At 33.9% G+C, this 20,201-nt stretch overlaps 1 protein-coding gene and 1 long non-coding RNA gene across 7 annotated transcripts in view; one reads left to right on the forward strand and one right to left on the reverse strand.

The window, feature by feature from the left end:
- SPAG16 (sperm associated antigen 16) overlaps window positions 1–20,201 on the forward strand; it is a 907,696-nt gene that overhangs the window by 558,484 nt on the left and 329,011 nt on the right. The window lies entirely within an intron of this gene.
- On the reverse strand, window positions 12,973–16,279 carry LOC102154404. The gene is made up of 3 exons (XR_005385361.1): window positions 15,931–16,279; window positions 14,538–14,629; window positions 12,973–13,383 (listed from the first exon to the last, which is right to left on the reverse strand). It is a non-coding gene; the product is annotated as an uncharacterized LOC102154404 (long non-coding RNA).

Consider the following 20,201-nt stretch of genomic DNA (forward strand, 5'->3'; position numbering starts at 1 on the left):
AATTGGTAAAGGAAAACCCACAGAGAAAATATTAATTTAGCAGTGACCTAAATTTTATGTTCATTTTCTCTTGATTTTAGGGGTTCACCACCCCCCCCCCCCGAAAGTGCCATAACTGAGTATTCTCAGAAAACATGTCTCTTATTTTCTCTCATATGAAAAGCTGAAGCACTAATGCTTGGAAGTAAAACTGTTCTCATTAAGAGAAGTTGCCTGACATATCTGCCTTAAATGCACAGAGTTGTGTACTGATGGTGACCTTCCTACCTGATGTTGCAAGCCCTTCTTGTATTGTTATTCCCCGTGCTATCTCTGAGAGCAGAAAAAAGAAATTCAGCACAGCACAGGGTCTTTAGGATACAGCAGCATAGCACTGACTTAGATGTATGTGCATAGAAAGGTTGTGAGTCCCAAAAGTATCTCTTTAATCCATATAAATATATATCTTAAATTGGTTTAATGGCAAATTAAAATTTATATTACTCTACATGCTAGCTTTAAATTAATTAATACTAGAGGTCTTCTGGGTGGCTCAGTCGTTTAACATAGCAAGCCTCATCAGGGAGTCTGCAGGTCCCCTGCCACAGCAGATAGGGACCTTGCAGGTATCTTGCAACAGGATCCTAATTCCCCTACTCTACTGCAGACTTAACCCCTCCATCTCTGTAGCAGGAGTTTTCTAAAGCAGCTCCAGATCTCCTCCCATAATAGACATGCACAAACCTGCTAACACCACATGCCCTACCCCTGTACTCTCTAGTGGACCTGTCCCCTCCAAAGGTCCTTGGTCAAAGCCCATCCAAATTGTTGTCACAAGTCAGGCAGTGTGCAAGTAGCCCTGAAGGGGTCAGAACCACTCCAAAGTGAGAACACACCACACACACAAGTCCAACTGTGGCCCCAGCAGTGGTCTTCAGGAAGACATCTGGTGTAAGTGTAGTCCCTACCCACCAACAAAAGCATCTGACTCTTGATTTCAGCTCCAGTCATGATCTCAGAGCCCTAAGATTGAGCCCTGCATCAGGCTCTGTGCTCAATGGGAAGATTGCAGCAGATTCTCTCTCTCCCTCCCTCTGCCCCTACCCCTGTTTGTGTGTTCATGCACACACACACCCTCTCTCCTAAATAAAGAAATAAATCTAATAAATAAATTTTTGAAAAGTTAATTAATAATAGGAAAGGACTCTAAAATATTTTGATGTAAATTAAATGTCATTCATAAATAATAGTAAATGCATCATTGATCAGAAATAAAATTAATCCAATGAGTTTATGTTCTGAAAACATTTTCAAAACAGATGGTAAAGTATATATACTTAAATTGATATTTTGTAATATAGAATTAGGATGTAAACCAAAGGGAAATTGACTTATTTTGTTATTAATAATTAAACAATACAAGTTATGAACCAAAATATTAATATGAAAATCTACAGGTAATATATTGATGTAGGAGTGAGTTAGGGGCAGACAGGGCTAGGCAGGGAAAGATAAGGAAAGGTCCCAGAGTCAGGCTCCTACCCATCCCAAGATAACAGAGTTAAGACAGTAAAAACAGAAAAATAAACCTGGCTCCCTAGCTCCAAAATATTAGAGAGTATCCCCCTTTAAGGGCTACTAAGTAATCACAGAAATCCCAGATGTAAAGAAATGTTATGGAGGTGATATTAACCAGAGAGAAGGGAACTGGTTGTTTGTGCTCACCATATTTACAAAAAAAACATCTTGTTTGTTACATGTCCACCATGTTTCTTTTAAATATAGACATGATATTTACAAATCCACCCTGATATTGACAAGAAATTTACCAAGCTTCCTGGTCAGTTTCAGACCATAAAAATCTTCTGTGGCAACCCTATCTTGACCTCTCTCCCATTTGAGAGCTTTCTTTGTATCTCTGCTTAATAAACTTCTATGGCTTTGCTCACTCTGTTGTCAGTGAGCTTCATTCTTCAACTCTATGACACAAGAACGAAGCTCTCCCGTATCAATACAGCAACTTTAGAATTAAATAGAATGGTTTTACTAACCTTGTATTAGGCAATTCCAGTGATTTTGTTTCAGATCCATTTCACTTGTTTAAAACACAAAACCTTGAAAAACATAGATTTAAAAAAAATTATAGCTTTTTATTTATTTTTACAGCTTTTTAAAAGTACATGTTATATGTTGTGACTCTCATATGAAATTATTAGCTCTATGAACCATCCTGATAGTTCATGAAGGAGTTAAAGAAGAAATTTATTTTTGTAGTTGAATATTAAGAGCTATTAAAAAAAAAAAACAGGGTTCCTATAGTTTCTTTGATGTGAGAATAAAAACTACACAACATTTCAATATGGATGGCATTGTTTGGACTTGTAACATGAACCGCATCTGTAGTGTGCCAGTGTACTTCTTCTTTATAACTTTTAGAGAGTGTTAATTCCTTGATAAATGATAAACTGTCTGATTATACTGAAAGTCTGAGCCTAAAGGGAGATGAATGACTTCCTTCTCTTCTTAGTAAAGCAAGGACAGTCCATTTTGTCACCTCAATGTGATCAATTACTATTGAGACATCCTCTAAAATATCTTCTGATGAAACATGAAAATGACCAGTGGATTATATTCCTATAAATTAATTTTAAACCTCTTTCTCCCATTTCCAAACATATACTAGTCTTAAATCATTAACCTAATCTAACAGCTTATTGTCAAAGATAATGAATGTAGAGACCTCTGAGTCAGTCTCTAAGTCAACCGGACAGATCAGCTCTGAATTTTGTGGGGATGAGGAGACGGATATAAATCTCTATAATTACCAAATGGAGGCTGTTAAGTAGCCTGCAGTTTGAAAACTCATGAACTTGCTCTGTTTTATAGGACTACATGCAGAAAGTATTCTTTCCCTCGAAGTTATGAAACAGTGAAGTTTTTTTATTAAAATTGAAAAATAAGATTGTAACATTGCCAGAAAATGATGTATAATATAGGACATTTAATGAAAACTTACAATGCCCTCTCAAAAAGTGACATGAAAAAAATCCCAACATACATCAGTAATTTGGAAGCCCATTTAAAATAAATGCCATGAGATTATTAGTCATTCACAAATCTAATGAAAACATTAAGTTTTCTGATTATTTTTAAAGAATGTGATCACTGTATAGTAAAACATAGAATAGGATGAGTAATATGTCTCTGAGTTGTTCAGAGCTGGCCTGGCAACAGGCAGAGTCTCTTGTGATGAATCAGTCTCTTATGATGAATCAGACACAGAGAGTTTGTGGCCAGGATGCCTTTGGTAGCTATGCCTTGACCCCTAGACTAACTGCAGGCTCTTATCCAGCATACAATGTTGTCCTGACTTAGCTTTAGCCAAAATACCCAGTAACTGGTCACTGTGAATTTGGATAAAGTAGGGAGGCTAGAAACTCACCAAAAAACCTTTTACTTTTAAGTCTTGTCTGGTGCCTAGCCCATTGTCAACTCCGTAGTTCAACCTGTACCCTGCATACACCTGTCGGTTTCCCCGGATGGAAGCTGGTGAATTCTCAGAGGAGACTGGCATTATTCAGAAGCTAGAATGGGAAAATAAATGCAAAGCTTGCACCTTCTTTCTCTAGGTTTTATTCTTCAGGCACTTTCAATTTAGTAATCTTTATTGAAGAACTTTGTGCCAGACAAAACCCTAGGTTCTGGATTGTTGACTGTGACAGAGTCCCTGCCATTAGTGAGCACATCATCTATTAATTACTATGCAGTGGTAATAAAGATATAAATATATATGATATATATATATATATATCATATATATATACACACACAGAGACACACACAAAGACAAGTTATTTTAAAATACTGTAGTTATTGTTGTATATAACTATAGCTTTGGGGTTTTGTATGTTTGTTTGTTTTTCACAAAAGCTCACTATTCCAAGATGTGATTTTATGGCTAATACTGATTGGATTATCAGTATCCTATGTGCCATCACTCTACCTGCATCATCTATGTAATGCTTACTGGAATTAACATCATTGTCTATATTAGAAATTGAAAAAACAAAAGCTTAAAGGAATAGAATATGTTGCCCAAGGTCAGCCAATTGGCCAGTGGCAGAATCAAGAAGCAGGCTTACTCTCCAACCTCAACTCTGTATTATTATTTTGTGGTGTCTAATTTTTGTTGGTTCTCACTGAAAATTAGAATAGTGTTAAAATGACATTTCGAGGAGAAACAGTGATTTAATATGCCTGTATTTCCCAAAATATTAGGTTACCACAGTAATTCAGTAATTCACAAGTCAGATCTATTGCAAGGATTTAGCAACCATCAGAGCTGCAAATGATGCCTCACAGATAAAAAACTCTAAGGGAAAAAGTGCCTGGTCTGTAGCTATCAATCTGGATACTGGATGTTTAAATTCATCCACCAATTATGCAAAGGCATTTTTGTTAAAATTTTGCTAGGCATTTTTCTCATCCTGAAGTTGATTGATTGCCCTTATAAACTAATCAGAAGTTCTCAGATACAGGCAATGTGGTACAAACAGATATGTTTGAGAAAATAAATGTATTCAATTGTGTTTCTATAGAATCCTGGGTTTACATCCCGAATTATCTTGTCGTTATATCAGACAGTATAGCACAGTAGTAGTACACATTCTGACTAGAGTCAAACTCAAATTCTGCTGCTTACTAGTAGTGCAGTATGGCCATAATTGTCTAAAATCTTTGTGCCTCAATTTCCTCATTTGTGAAATGTAGATGGTAGTAGTAGCTATCACATAAAGGTGTGATGGGGATTAAATGACTAATCATAAGTGCTTAGAGGATTGACTGATATAATAACGTAATATTTTTCAGAGATTCTTATAACAGCTGATATAGTTGTTTACCTACTCATATTTGTCTGTCATGTAACTGTGAGCTTTCTTCTCTAATTTCGCAATTGTTGGCAAACAGAGGCTCAGTAGATTTTGGAAGGAAGAGAGGGAAGGGGGAAAAACCATTCATCAGATTTTTTTTTTTTTTATTCCAGAAAGCATTTTACTTGAAAAATCCACTGTTTTCTAAAAACTAAAAACTAAGTATTTTAACACACAATTAAAAAATCACATATTAAAGAAGTTAATTAATTTATTTAATTTTAAATCTTATTACACTAAGATTTCAAAAGATTGTACTTTAACTCCTAAAATGCTGTGTTTCTTTATATATCTCATCCACAACACATAAAATCTTTGCATACATATCACAAATATATCGTTCTTTTTTTCTCTTATCTTTTTTAGTTAACAAAAATAGCATTATAGTGGCCAGCAGTGGAAATACTAGACTTTTGTATATAGGTTCCAGGCTTTGAAAAATACGTCATATTTCAATAGAAACAATGATTAATCACTATGTGTTTCTAACTGAAACATACAGATAGATCAGTTTTATGCGATTATTTCAGTTCTGTAAGTTAGAAGTAACTCCTTCATACTTCATGTAGTTCATTTACATTTAATCCAATAAAGATGTAAAGTTGTGGTGTAAGTGGACATAACAATAAGTAACATCTCTAACCAATTCCTTAGAAAAAGTTAAATATTCTCAATAACACTTTACTCTTGTCATGACTAAGACACCCCTTTACTTTGTCTTTTATATTGAATTGTCTGGATTGGATTGCATTCTAGTGTTGGAGAGACCAATCCAAAAGAAAAATACCAGATATTAAAAACTTATCCTTTGAATAAAAATAAGAGGAGCTAAACCTCAAAAGCTTTTCCCCATATGCTTACTCAATTTATATTCATTGCTGAAATGGTAATCTGTATCAATTTGAAAGTATATTATTAGTAGAGAAATTATTATCTAGGAGAGTATGATATTTAGGTATAGACAATTCATTTCTTGTGTTCCTTAGTAATAGCTATAAGAATAGCTAGTGTTTATTTTGTTAGGTAGATTCGACACATGATTTAAACATCATAAACAATTATTGCATGTTAGAAACTATGTTCACCATATTATAGATGAAGACAATGACTATCAGAGGTGTTTAAGTTTTTCAAAGGTCCACACCTTGGGCACCTGGGTGGCTCAATCCATTAAGCATCTACCTTCAACTGAGGTCATGGTCCCAGGGTCCTGGGATCAAGTCCTGCAGTGAGCTCCCTGCTCAGGGTAGGCAGTCTGCTTCTCCCTCTACCTTTCCTCCCTGCTAGTGATCCCTCTCTCATGTTCTCTATGTCTTGAATAAATAAATAAAAACAAAGATCCACAGCTCTAAGTGGTGGTCTTAAGATTGCAACCCTGAGACATATGGGTGGCATAGCTGGTTAAGCATTAGACTCTTGGTTCTGGCTCTGGTCGTGATCTCAGTGTTGTGAGATGGAGCCCTGTGTTGGGCTCTGCACTCAGCACAGAGTCTGCTTGAGAGTCTCTCTCCCTCTCCTTTTGCCCTTTTGTTCTCTCTCTCTCTCAAATAAATCTTAAAAAAAAATAAAAGATTGTGATCCTGTTCCTTCTGGCATGAAAGTCCATGTCCCTTTACTGCTACAAATTATCTCTATGTTATTTAATGACATTAACAAAACTTGGTTATTGAAAGGCATTTGTAAACATCTGTCTATGACACTGAGTATGGTAGTGTCCCAATAAAATGAACACCTGTAAATCTAATTCAGCTTCATCACCTTGCTTCCTTTATTATAATATATTTTCTTAGGAAAGAATAAGAGTAAAATCATTTAGTTATCCTTGTATGTATCCTTGTATATCCTTGTAAAAATTATATAACATATTGCAAAGTTAAACAGAGATTTTTCTTTCATTTCTCTTTGAATAACATAAATGACTGTTTCTTACTTTTATTCATATTGCCAGTGAAATTATACGGATAGATGATTGTTGGGAAGTTAAAGCCAAAGAAGAGGCATGCATGTCATCTTTTTTAGATGTGATAGAACCTAGATATGGTCTCTTGGAAAAAAATTTTTAGAGGGGGGGCCTATTTGAATTCAGTAGGTCCCATAGGATTTTCCTGTAAGAATATTGAGGACACCTTAATCATAGAGCTTGTTTGACCAAAAGTAAATGCCAGTGCATCACCTCTACCCTTTCTGCCTTGACTACACTGTAGAGAAAATGTAGATTTCTAAGTCCGATAGAATGGAGTTTGAATCCAGATTTTGTCACTTTCTAGTTGTATCTAGTAAGGCATGGTGTTCAACACCTGTAAAGTTCAGTATTTTCTTTTTAAACATAAATAATAATTAAATCACAATGTTAACACTGGGAATATGTATTTTGAAGTCAAAAATGAAGCTTTTTCCCTTGATTGGTAGCTGAGAATGCTAGTGGCAAGTCTTCTCATGATTTGCAGCTCTGTCTCTTTGGTTGATGAGTTAAATGGTGCTTAATGAAATTGAACAATTGCACTGCAGATTGCTTTACCCAGTGTTTTGTCTGTCACTTTCAAGAACTCAGTGACTGTAATTCATTGCATAAATTTGTAATTCCACCATCCCTGTGGTGTTTGTTTGACCTATCCTGCTTGTAGTCCCCTAATTTCACTTTAACATATAGAAATTACTTGGGAATAATCTTGTCACTTGTTATTTATTCTTTTATACATTCAACCTATTAAAGCTTCAATAATGATGACTTGGCTGTACTTCAAGATAGTCTTAACTTTGAATTAATTGTAGCACTACATCTTAATTATAATTTTTAGGTACCATTGATGAAACTAGAAATTAAATGCAGCATTTTTTGGCAAGTGTTTCTGGCATCCTACTGTGGTTGTGATCAGTGTAAGGTAAAGCTACACTTCTTGTTATGTAGAGCTGCAGCACCAAGAAATTATTAACAGTTAGTTAAAATGCATTTCTAATGGATAATCATGAACACTCCATATAATCATTTTTTGACCGTTAGTTATACTCAGGCCTTTTATTACTTGACTACCTAGCATCCAAGAAGCATTCTCATCTGGGAAAAAGCTAGCAATGTATGAAATTTGGCATGAGGCCAGACTGAAAAATTCTTTTTTGTTTGTCTGTTTTTGTTCTTGTTCATTTTTGTTAGTTTGTTTTTGTGGCTGCTGGGAAGTTAGCAAATGGGCATGCCTTTCTAGAACTTTGAATTTGGAGAGAATAATGCAGAGGCAGAGGACAAAGTAGGAAATTGCAGTTGAAGTATTTTTGAGAGTCCCTAATTAGAGGAAGTGTCTTAGCCAGATTCTCAGAAATTTTACAATGTTTAATATTACTTACTTGCCTTAGTTCTTACAATTTTTTTTAACAAACTAATTTTTTTTCTCTTTTGGGGGGAATGATGGGTAGTAGTTAGCAAAATAAATTTCTGTTGCTTATGTTCATGAATCCTAAAGGATACACACATCAAAACCCAAATAACTCCAAATTATTAAAGGTAGCTTATTAGATACTGAATGAATATAATTAGAAAGCGCAAATCAACAATGAAAAGGAACCCATGAACCATAGCACTTATGAAGACTTATAAACCAAAGGAAAACATTTACTTTACTACTTGAGTATGTGTTTGTGTGTATGTTCATCCTAAATTACTTATGGGTCAAAGAGTAACAGCATCTTAAAATTATAATGAGGAATTTATGAGCAACAACAACCCAAAAATATACTTAGGAAAAAGTTACAGTGTTAAATGATTTTATTACTGCTCAAGAAAGCCTGAAAATAAAACATCACTTTACAATATTAGGAATACTGCAATGAAATTAACTAAAATACCAGTTAGAAAATAATAAAGACTAAAGAATAACCTAATGGGGGAGGAGAAAATAGAATTTGTTGATCTAAAACCTGCTTCTTTGCAAAGTCATTAACAAACCATCTTTAGACCTGATTTGTCTTTGTCTCACTATTATCATTTTACTATTTTAGTAACATAGAAAAAAATAGAGAGATTAAAAGATAACTATTTCCAGTAATCTATATGGAAAATCCTAAAAAACAAAGAACTAATTAAAATGTCATAAAGGTAGTCCAGCACAATTAAATTAAAAGTCAGTAGGTGTCCTCTTTGCTGGCAAAACAAAAACAAAAGTTAAAAAATGAAAATTCACCACATAAAACATATACTCCATAAACAAAGTTTTTGTGTTGGATATAAGAATAAAACTTATAGGGGGATCCCTGGGTGGCTCAGTGGTTTAGCGCCTGCCTTTGGCCCAGGGCGCGATCCTGGAGTCCCGGGATCGAGTCCCATGTCGAGTCCTGGCATGGAGCCTGCTTCTCCCTCCTCCTGTGTCTCTGCCTCCTATCTCTCTCTCTGTCTATCATAAATAAATAAATCTTAAAAAAAAAAGAATAAAACTTATATTCTTATTTACATTTAGGTAAATAATGTTGACATGCATGTAAGGACATGCCAAGTTCTTTGATCAAGAGTGACAAACATACCACTTAACTACTTTATAAAGTTATAGGTTTAATGAATTCTAAGGAAGATCCTGATAACTTTTTTGTTTTTGGTGTTTTGGAAAATTGACAAACTGATTATAATCTTTATATCTGGAAGAGCAATTGATAAAACTGAATAAACAACAACAAAGATTGATAAGGAAAACTAGTGTACTAGGTTTTAAACTAAAATTAAAAATTACAATGAAATATAAAACTAAAGAAAGATTGATAACTCAATGAAAGAGAACATAAAGCTATGAAACAGATCCTAACTATATAGTATACAACATAAAAGCTTAATCCCAAAAGGGAAATCTCCTTGAGTCTTCTTTAAGGAATCATTTTTATTTTCATTTTTTCCTTTCAGCCTTTCCCTATTTTGGTTTGTTGTTGCTGATTCCCAAATCCCTGTCTATCTAAAGGCTGAGTATCTTTGGACTTTGGATATCTGGTTAAAGTTCCATCTACTTCAAGGAGGGGTTATGCCACAGTTCAATCGATTCTTGCTTTTTAATCTTTTTTATTACAAAAGTAAGATTTTGTTCAATATAGAAAATGTGGACTTTTCAAAAATACTAAAAACAACTCTAAAGATAACTAATTATACAACTTTTACTATTATAATCTTTCAGATTTTTAAATGCTATAGATATTATTTAAATTAAAATTCCTACATCCCGGACGCCTGGATGGCTCAGTGGTTGAGCATCTGTCTTTGGCACAGGTCCTGGTCTCAGTGTCAGGATTGAGTCCCACATTGGGCTCCCTGTGAGGAGCCTTCTTCATCCCTCAGTCAGTGTCTCTGCCTCTCTCTGTGTCTCTCATGAATAAATAAATAAAATCTTTAAAAACTAATAAAATAAAACAAAATTCCTACAGCCACAATAGTAATATTGTGCCATACCTAGTAATGCATAAATTAATTTGTCTTCACGCAGTAATACATATTGAATATTTTAAATATAAATATGTACATATTCTCACTCTCATTGATGTATCATGGATACATTATAATTAATTAAGTAGATGCATCACTGTTTGCTTGAATAATCTCTTACTAATGGATGTTTGGATTATTAGTATTTGGTACTCTAAACAAGAACGCAGAAAGCATCTTTTCAGGTGCCTTTTTTCAGTTGTCATTTCATTGAGATGTATTTAGAGGTGTTGTTATCTACATTTTTAAAAAACATTTAAATCATATTGATGAAGACTGTATAAAATGTTGACCATAGTTACTTATGTATTCCCTCCAACACTCCATGAATGTGCCTACTTTCCCATACTCTTGTCACTTCGATTTTATTAAATTAGATAGGCTAAAATTCTCTTGTCAATATTTTAATATATAATTATAGAATTTATAAGACCATTAGAATGCTTTATCTATTTTTTAGGCATGTTTGATATGCAGGCTACCATTGACATTTATTTTTACATATTCTGGAATTGATGTTTAAGTTATCTGACATAAAATTTTGGGCAATTTTTAAAAATTTAGTTTGGTTAACTGGTTTCTTTGTTTTAAAATTCAAAGTAGTTCATTGTTTGGCTGAATTTCAGTTATTAAATTTTTCTTTTTTGTCTTGGGAAATTAGTCCTTCTTGAAATTTATAATAATTCTCTTAATATGGTACAATTAATGATTAAATGTGTTCTTTTAGTTAACTATTATCACATATAGCATATGTAATCTTACGTTATATTGCATATAATTATATATGTATTATAAATATATGTATAACATATGTTTTAGTTGTAATGTAACCCTCTAGTTTGCCCACTTTCTTCCAGCTATCTTCTGGGATTTGTAGCACCTGTCTGTGGCTAGATGATGGTGTAAGATCAAGCAAACTAGCACACTAGTGTACTTCAGTTCTTAGATTACACTGAACCATGCATGTCTTCCCCATATTCTCAGTAGTTATTCTATGCAGTTTACAGTATCCGACTGTAGAAAATGATGGTGAATTTGTGAGGAATATGGCATAGAATGCCAAGGCAGAAGTCATGTATTGTATGTCTTGCATTGGCTTATGGGATTTGAATCACACTTTTATAAGAAATATCTTTGTTTATAGAGACCATAGGACTAGGAGTCAGTGGGCAAATGGTGAGAAATGTAGGAAATCTTTTCTTTGCCTTTTTAGTCACTCACAATCCCATGATGCAAAGCTACAGCCTTCCCAGCTTAGTAAATGGGCATTAGGTTGTCCATTAGTATTTTTTAATGTGTTTGCATGCTTTAGTCTCTTTCTGCATCTGTGTGGATACTACATATATCTCGATATCCAATTTTAATTTCATATTAAGTGCTTCAAACTAAGATTTTGATTTAATGTCCATTTGATAAAATGTTAATATATATATAAAGAGAATTCTTCAATAAGAATTTTCTATATCTCTGATGCAGTGAAATTGGAATTGCTTTTTTCTGGTGTCCTGGATAATTTTATTCTTTCTATATTATATGTGAAAAGGAATCTTGTTACTTAAAAAAATCATATATATAGATAGAAATACATACCCAAATCTCTACTACTGAATGTAATGTGCTCAATCAATACATAAGTATTAAATGCCTAATATGCAGCAAGCACTATTCTAAGTTCTATAGCTATGGTAATTAAAATATAAAAATAAAACAGACAAAAATCTCTGCTGTGGGGAGAGATTTTTGGAGAGAAGCAGATAATAAATGAGAAGGAAAACTAGTATGTCAGATGATGATACATGTTGTAGAGGAAAATAATCAGAGAAATAAGAAATATTTGGCTGGTGGAGAAAAGGGTTGTTACAATAGCAATTAAGAGCAATTTGAACAAAGGCCTAAAGAAGATAGAGAGGGAACCTTATAGATATCTGGGGGAAGAGTATTCCAAAGGAAAAAAATGCAGTACAAAAACCCTGGGGTGGGAGCATGCCCAGTGTAGGTTTGAAGAATAATCAGGGGGTAACTGAAGTAGATGAGTAAGGGGAACAGCAGTTTAAAAATATGAAATGAAGCCAGAGAAGTGTTGGTAGGCAGGAAGAATGGAGGCAAGTTACATTATCTTGTAGGTCATTTTGATGACTTTAGTCCTTACTCAGGGTGAAAGTGGAAGCTATTAGAGAGTTTTGAACAACAAAAAAAAAGACTTTGTATTAGTCTAAAGGTTATAGAGAGGGAAAAGCCATGGTGGATGCAAAAAAAAAATCATGTATGTCTATTGTACTCCCCCTGTGCAAAAGATGGCAGTAGCTGGGACTAGAATAATAGCAGAGAGGAGGATGTGATTTAAAAGAGAGAGAGAGAGAGAGAAACAAATGCATTCACACATACACACAAAAGGAAAAGAATGAGAAAGGAAAATGAATAGGAGCTTGGAAAATGCAGAGATACCCCACAAACAAGACTCACTCACACTTCCTCTAGCCCTTCCCTCCTAATTCAAACCTTCAAAGAGGAAACAAATTCATCACTCAGAAAGGAAAAATAAAGGAAAACACATATAACTTGAATACATTTATTCTTATATATTATTTTGGAATTATAGGTTGACCTTGCAAATAACATTTGTCAATTTATGTATTATTTCACATGTATTATATAAAGAAGTACTGGCTTCTTAGTGCCATGGTTATGAATTTGAAGTCTGAAATCAATGCTGAAAAAACAAAGAGTTCTATCAATGACTTACACTTTTTTAGTGAATTTGATTCAACCTGTGTCCATTGAACAGCTCTGTGTTCAGAGATGATGCATTTACACTGGGTCAGCCACTAAAATAAAGCTAGGAGACCGTAGCAGATGCCATCAATGCCTTCCCGCATAACCTCTTATTCACCTGCGGTCTTGCTGGACAGTTCCCAGGCCCATTATCAACTTCCTGCCTCAAGGGTTCCATCTTCATCTCTCTGAGGTTTCCTTCTCTGAGGGTTTTCTTAGATGCCACAGTTTACTAGGCTCAAGTTCACACCTCTGGGGACAAAATAGAAGTCAGTGGATAAATAGCTTGGCATTCCTGTCCCCCAGTGGGACAACTGTGAAGCATGTTTTATATGGTTCCTCATAGGGTCCTCAGAAGGACCTCTGGGTCACCGTCCTAACTGCTCACAGTGCACTCATAACACACTCTCTACTGGCTTCTGCCTTGTTTTACTTTTCCCATTCCCTTATGTGTGCTTTCTGAGTTCACATCCTAAGTAAATGAGCTACAAAGTATTTGTCTCAGGGTGGGTTGAGTGGGAGACCTACACCAAGCCAAGTAGAAATCCTTGAATCAAGTTGATCATATTGGATGAACAAAGCAAAAGGCCCAGGAATATTCCACAGATATGAAGCAAGGGTGATGAGTGGCTCTTTTGGTTTTAATCTACTTCCTTGGCCCTTTTGTGTCTTACTTTGTCCAGCATTATAGAAACAGAATCTTCAAGAGTTAGCTCCATATTTCCCCTACGAAAATACACTGTTAGTGTTAGCATATATTTTACAAATGGTGAATCTGCTGCTACTTCCATAATTAATCATTTTTGTCAATAGTTACAAATGAACATAGCCATGAAATGCAGAATGAATAATAGAGAGCTGAAAATTTATGGGCATATTGAGGAGATATAATGATCACTTGTATCAGTAACAGAGAAGCAAGAATACAGCTGCTTGGAGCCTGGACCAATTTAGAGAAAAAAGAGGGACTTTGTGTTTTTACCATTAATAGCAAAGCTAGGGAGAATTTAAAGTGCCAGTCATCTGGAAAGCACAGTTAGATTCACAATTTGATGAAGTCTAGGGATATCACATGTTATAAGACCTTGGTAAAAATCAAATCCTAAAGTTATTTTAAAAAAATAAGGAATTTACAAAAGACAATAAAATAAACCCTTATGTCTAAATTAATTTTTTATGTTAATGTATTTTGAAACTATAACAAGGGTTTTTTGTTTGGCAAAGCTGAGATATAAAGACAATGGATGAGCAAATATTCAATGCCCCTTTCCTTTCCTTCTCCTGGCATAGTCTAAACTTCAGGAACAGAAATATCCATGACACAGGACACATTTTTTTATATATATACAAAGAATCAGAAAGGTACTACTTATTGAGAGATCAGAGAAAATGTCCACAGGACGCACATTTCTGAGCCATGGAAAGAGCTGCAGACAGATTGGGCAGCAAAGAAAGACATGAAGTGGGACTCTGAAGTCAACGGCCTTGTATCATTGTCCTGCAATGACAGGAAAAGTGAAATAGGTTTAATCAAAGCAACATGAACCAAATTAAGGGAATATTATATAACATCAAATAAACTTGTAAAATAGGTAAAAATTATAGCAAATGCATGATCATGTGTTTTCCCTATGATTGGTGTTAAATGCATTCATTTTACAAAATAAATATTTATCAAGTGTCAGTATTCTGGTGCGTGTGTAGCTATAGGCAAGGGGAAATGAGGCAAACATAAATAAAATGCAGCTCTTTTCTTATGAAATTTACAGTTTAGTTGTTGAAAAAGATATGTGAACAAGTTATTTCAGCACAGTGTCAAAAGGGCCAGGGTCTTCAGTCTAGCTGTCTGCAGAGCAGCAACATGATCTGATTTATACTTTCAAAGGATTATGCTGGCTCTCCTGTTGAGAATAGACTGACAGGGGGCAGAGAGACAATGATCCAGGCAGAAGACTTTGGTAGACTTGGAACAAGATGGTAGCAGGGGAGGTGATGAAAGGTTTTATTTATTAATTCATTCATGTCTTCATCCATTTAGATATAGTCGTAGTTATTCTGAAAAGTTATAACAATAATACAATGTACACTTGACCTAAGTTCCTCAAGTGTTAACATTATGCTGTATCTATTTTATCTCTTTCCCTCTTTCTGAATATACACATGCATAATATGTTTTTCCAAGACATTTGAGAATAGTAGGAATAATATCCCCTAGCCCACAAATAGTTTATTGTGTAATACCTAAAAACAAGGGTATTCTCTTAAACAACCATAGGGAAATTATTCAAATGAGTTAGTATCTATGCAATTATCTAATCTACAGACCTTACTCAAATTTGTCCAACTGTGCCAATGCCTATATAACAAAAGAAAATTTAGGACCATGTATTTCATTCAGTTGTATTTTTAGTTTCATCTGGAATAGTTCCTCATTCTTTTTTTGTGTTTCATAATATTGACATTTTGGAATAGTACAAGCCAGTTATTCATAGAGTGTCCCTCAGTTTGGGTTTGTCTGATATTTCCTCTTGATTAGATTCAGCTTATGAAACTTGAACAGAAATACCTCAGAAGTAATGACCTTTTCAGGGAATTATATCAGGAGGCACATGTTGTTGATCTATATCATTACTGTTGATGTTAATTTTGATCATTTGGACTCTGTTAATTCTTTAGACTATAGAGCAGATTATTTCACATTGTAATTAATAATTATCTTGTTACTTTGAGATTGTAAATATTCTGTGTCTTCTAAAAAAAATTCAGCTACTCATTTTAACATCCACTGATAATTCTCACCTTCACTGATTGTTATGATGGTTGCTGATGGTGATTTCCTAACTCCATCATTTCTTCATTTATCAGTTGGGTTTCTACTGAAAGGAAGACTTTTTCCTTCTCTCATTCTTAAAAATTTATATCAAAGTGAATTCATGTATTTCTTTTATTCAATGAGTTATAGTTTTATGTCATTACTTTAATACTCAAATTGTTCCATTCTTGGCTAATGAAAGCTCCTCCGTGGTGACCAAAGTGTCCTTTTGACACGTCCATATTATTCTCTGAACACCTCCCTCACTTCTAGCACAAGAGATTTCAAGCTCATCTTGTACTTTTACTGTAACACTGAAATCAGCCTTTTCGTCTAGAAGCCCTGGTTACTTTTAATGGAGAATGCTGTTAGAGATCAAGATCTCATTCTACTTGTTGTCATGACTACACAGGGTGGGAGGGTGGTCATTGCTCCTAGTCTTTCTCAGTAAACAGAGCTAGAAATAGATATAAAGAGGAATATGTGCGCATGCGTGCACGTGCATGCACACACACACACACACACACACCTGTACCTATCTATGCAGCAAACTAGCTATATTACAAATTATGGATTCACACTGATATCTCTAATTCCAATCTAATGATAGAATTCATTCTAGTTTGGTCCTTTTCCATGTTTAAAACTCTCCTGTCTGCTAGTGACAAACAAAGCTCCAGTTATCTATAACATATGGACTTATATAAAGTACAATAATATAAAGTACAGAAAATAGTTTCATTATTACTAACCCCGGTCTCTAAGAAAGGAAACCTGCTAATTAGGTTTCAATATGTGCTTAGAGTTCTTTTTTGTCTTTAGCTTCAAGCCATATAGTCCAACTACTCCCCAACCATGTTTAACAGTTATTTGAGTTAGATGTTACTCACATCCCATTAGTTGGTGTTACTCATTCAAATGTTATCTATTTGAAACTTCTGTTTGTGCTCAACAGTAGGATTTTCTACCCTTCCTTATTTGTTTTATTCATTTCTCTTCTTTCTTCTTTCTTTCTTTGCTTCTTTGTGTCTATATATACATATATACAGATTTATATATGTATACATATATACACGGACATATGTACATGTATATCTTAGTGTTTTCATTTACATATTTTAATATGTTCTTTAATCTTATTTTGTAGTTCCACATTTACTTAAGAATTATTTAATAAACATCATTTGTTAATTCTAATTAAAGTAATTAGAATTATCATTAATCTTTTTAAGATTTTAAAATAATTTCTAGTTTTTAATGTATTAAAATTTTACTTGTAACATTTTTAATTATGAAATTTATTTTTTGTGACTTAACATGTGATCAGATTTTATAATTGCTCCATGAGTGCCTGAGAAGGTATAGTCATGACTTTTCAGTGTGTAAATTCCCATATATACATAATATCTACTTTACTGGTTAGTTCTGTAAGACTTCTGTATCCTGTCCTTGTGTCTACTTCATTTATCTCATACTAATTCTGATGTATTAACATTTCCTAAGGTTAATATGTTTCTTTCTATGTCTTTTTACATCTTTTGTAGTTTTTTGCTTACAAAGGCATTGCTATATTATTTTGGTGCATAGATATTCACGATAGTTAGGTCATTGCCATGAACTGAGGCTTTTACCATTAAAAACAGCAATTCTCTGTCACATTAACACAGTTTAGTTTGAAGTTTATTTTGTTTATATCAGTATTGGCTTTGCTTTATTATTATTTCTAGAATTCTGGTATGTCTTTGCCCATCTCTTTCTATTTAGCTTTTCCAAAGTATTTTAAGTGTGTGTCTTCTGTACAGAATGTATTTGGATTTTGCTTTGTCAGCCAAATTGAAAATCATTTCATTTTAATAGATTTGTTAAGCCATTCATTTATATTTATTGAGATGTAAAGTGTTTAACTGTAACTCTTTCATATTATTTTATAATAATTACTGTGTATATTATGTTATATTTGCTATATTACTCTATGTGAAGTGGCTTGAGGGCTCTTTTTTTTTTTTTAATATTCTTTAGGTGTTTAGGAAGGACTGTATTTTTGTTTGGTGGGCTTTTCACTTATTTTTAAATTCCTTTATTTCCCTGCTTTCTTTTTTTATCATGTTACTATGTTGTTTGCAGTTTTAATGACATACTTTTAACTCCAAACTATTGCCCACACAATAGTAACTTCCCTCTTCCTTCTCCTTTCTCCTGTCACTTTTAGTTGCATTATCTCTGTCAGAACATATAACATACTAGGTAACACATCATAAAACATTATTATTTCACCATCTACCTCATCTTTTAATGTTAAATCTACAATTAATTATATTAAAAGCTCACCAGTAGTCCTATTGCTGAAATGTCCCAATTCTTTTCTTAGTTGAATTTGGTGAATATTTGAAACTGTTTTTCATTATTGATCCTTGAATGAAAACTTAACTGACTATAGAATCTGTGATTTACATTTTCTTTCCTTGGATTATTTTAAAATGCTGTTCTACTGGTACATTATTTTGTATATGGTTTTCTAGAAGTCTGATGCCAACTAATCATCTTGCTTTTGCTATCTATCTACCCATCTATCTATTAATTATTGGCTTGGGTCCACAGTCATCTTTTTTACCTAGTAAAATTATAAAACTTAGTATTTTTTACCATGATATCACTTCAAATTGATCATTACTAATCAATTTTCACTGTTGTGCAGTGGGCTCCTTCAATATGTAGATTCTGGACTTCTAAGTTTCTCCTCTAAATTGATCTATCCCATTCCATCAAAGTGCTCAGCAGTAAAAAGAGCCTTCATATCCACTTATGTTAGAGGGCAATTATGAAGAAATGTAGCCTGTTTTTACTCTGTTAATATAGTGAGTTTTAAAAAAAGTCTTAAAATCTATACTTGTTAATAGAAAAATCTCTTGAGGGTAGCCAGCTAACATAAAAGAATGGATTTTCTAATCAGATTTAACAAGAATCAGAGATCTTACCCGGTATGAAACTTTACTAAATAATATCAAAAAAAGCTCCAAGTAGAGAGAGCAGTCTTGTATACCAAAGGCAGCTCCCCAGATCCTGTCTAAACACACTAGGCATGTACTTCTAGCCTAAACACACTAGGCATGTACTTCTAGCCTAATATTATAGAACTGTAGACAAGGTCTCTGTATGAGGATCTTGGGATAACCCCATGCCCTAGAAAAGTTTAAATTATGAAACATCTCCATTTAATAGCTCTAACACTTGTATCACTGACAGGGAGCTAAGTAAGCCTCATGGGTTCTATAGCTGACCCTTAGCTAGAACATCCTATGAAGTACATTTACAGATAAATTCTCTTCCTCCTAGAAAATATCAATAGTTTATATACCCTAATGTCCAGTTAGCAAGGAGCTTGGATTAAGTCACCGGCCAACATTTTTTTTCCCTAGAAGCACTCAACTCTATAAAGGGGATACTATGGCCTAAATATTTTTATCTCCCCCACCAAATTCATATGTTGAAATTCTAACCCCAAAAGTGATGGAAATATTAATGGGGCCTTTAGTAGATGACTAGGTTTTGAGGGTACAGCTCTCATTCATGGGATTAGTGCTCTTTTTAAAGACCCTATATGAAATCTACAGTGCTCCCTGACTTCTTCTATCATGTGACGATATTACAAAAAGTCTGGAAGCTAAAAGAGGTCTTTACCCAACCATACTGGCACCCTGATCTCAGATTCCCAGTTTCTAGACCTGTAAGAAATTAATTTCTGTTATTTGTAAACTACATAGTCTGTGGTGCATTGTTATAACAGCCCAAACATACTAAGACAGGAGTTAATGTGCTGTGGATCAGGCACTTTCATTCCTTCCTTTCAGCAATTTGATATGGCTTTCCATTTTGTATTTTTTTATTTTCAAAAAAAATTAATATTGAATGGATAACTGGAGGAAAAAATAGTGTGATGGAAATGGAAAAATAGCTTGGTCATTTAGACCATAGAGTTAAAACCATTTATTTACCTGGTTCCAGCACTGGTCTGTGTTCAGATATATTGCAGACTTCATACCTGGAGACTCATTCACCTGAAGAAACAACACAGTGGTGTAGTTGCTTAGATAATTGATATTATCCATGGTATCAAAGGCAGAATTGAGGTTTTTATTGAGTCAACTTGAAAATTAGAAAACAATGGAGATAGTTTATATAATACTGAGATAGGTCCATATGATACACATATAGGTTCTCTTATTTTTATTACAGTAAATCAAAGTTCTAGATATTATAT

Source organism: Canis lupus, chromosome 37, assembly GCF_011100685.1.
Source record: "Canis lupus familiaris isolate Mischka breed German Shepherd chromosome 37, alternate assembly UU_Cfam_GSD_1.0, whole genome shotgun sequence".
NCBI classification, from domain to species: domain Eukaryota; kingdom Metazoa; phylum Chordata; class Mammalia; order Carnivora; family Canidae; genus Canis; species Canis lupus.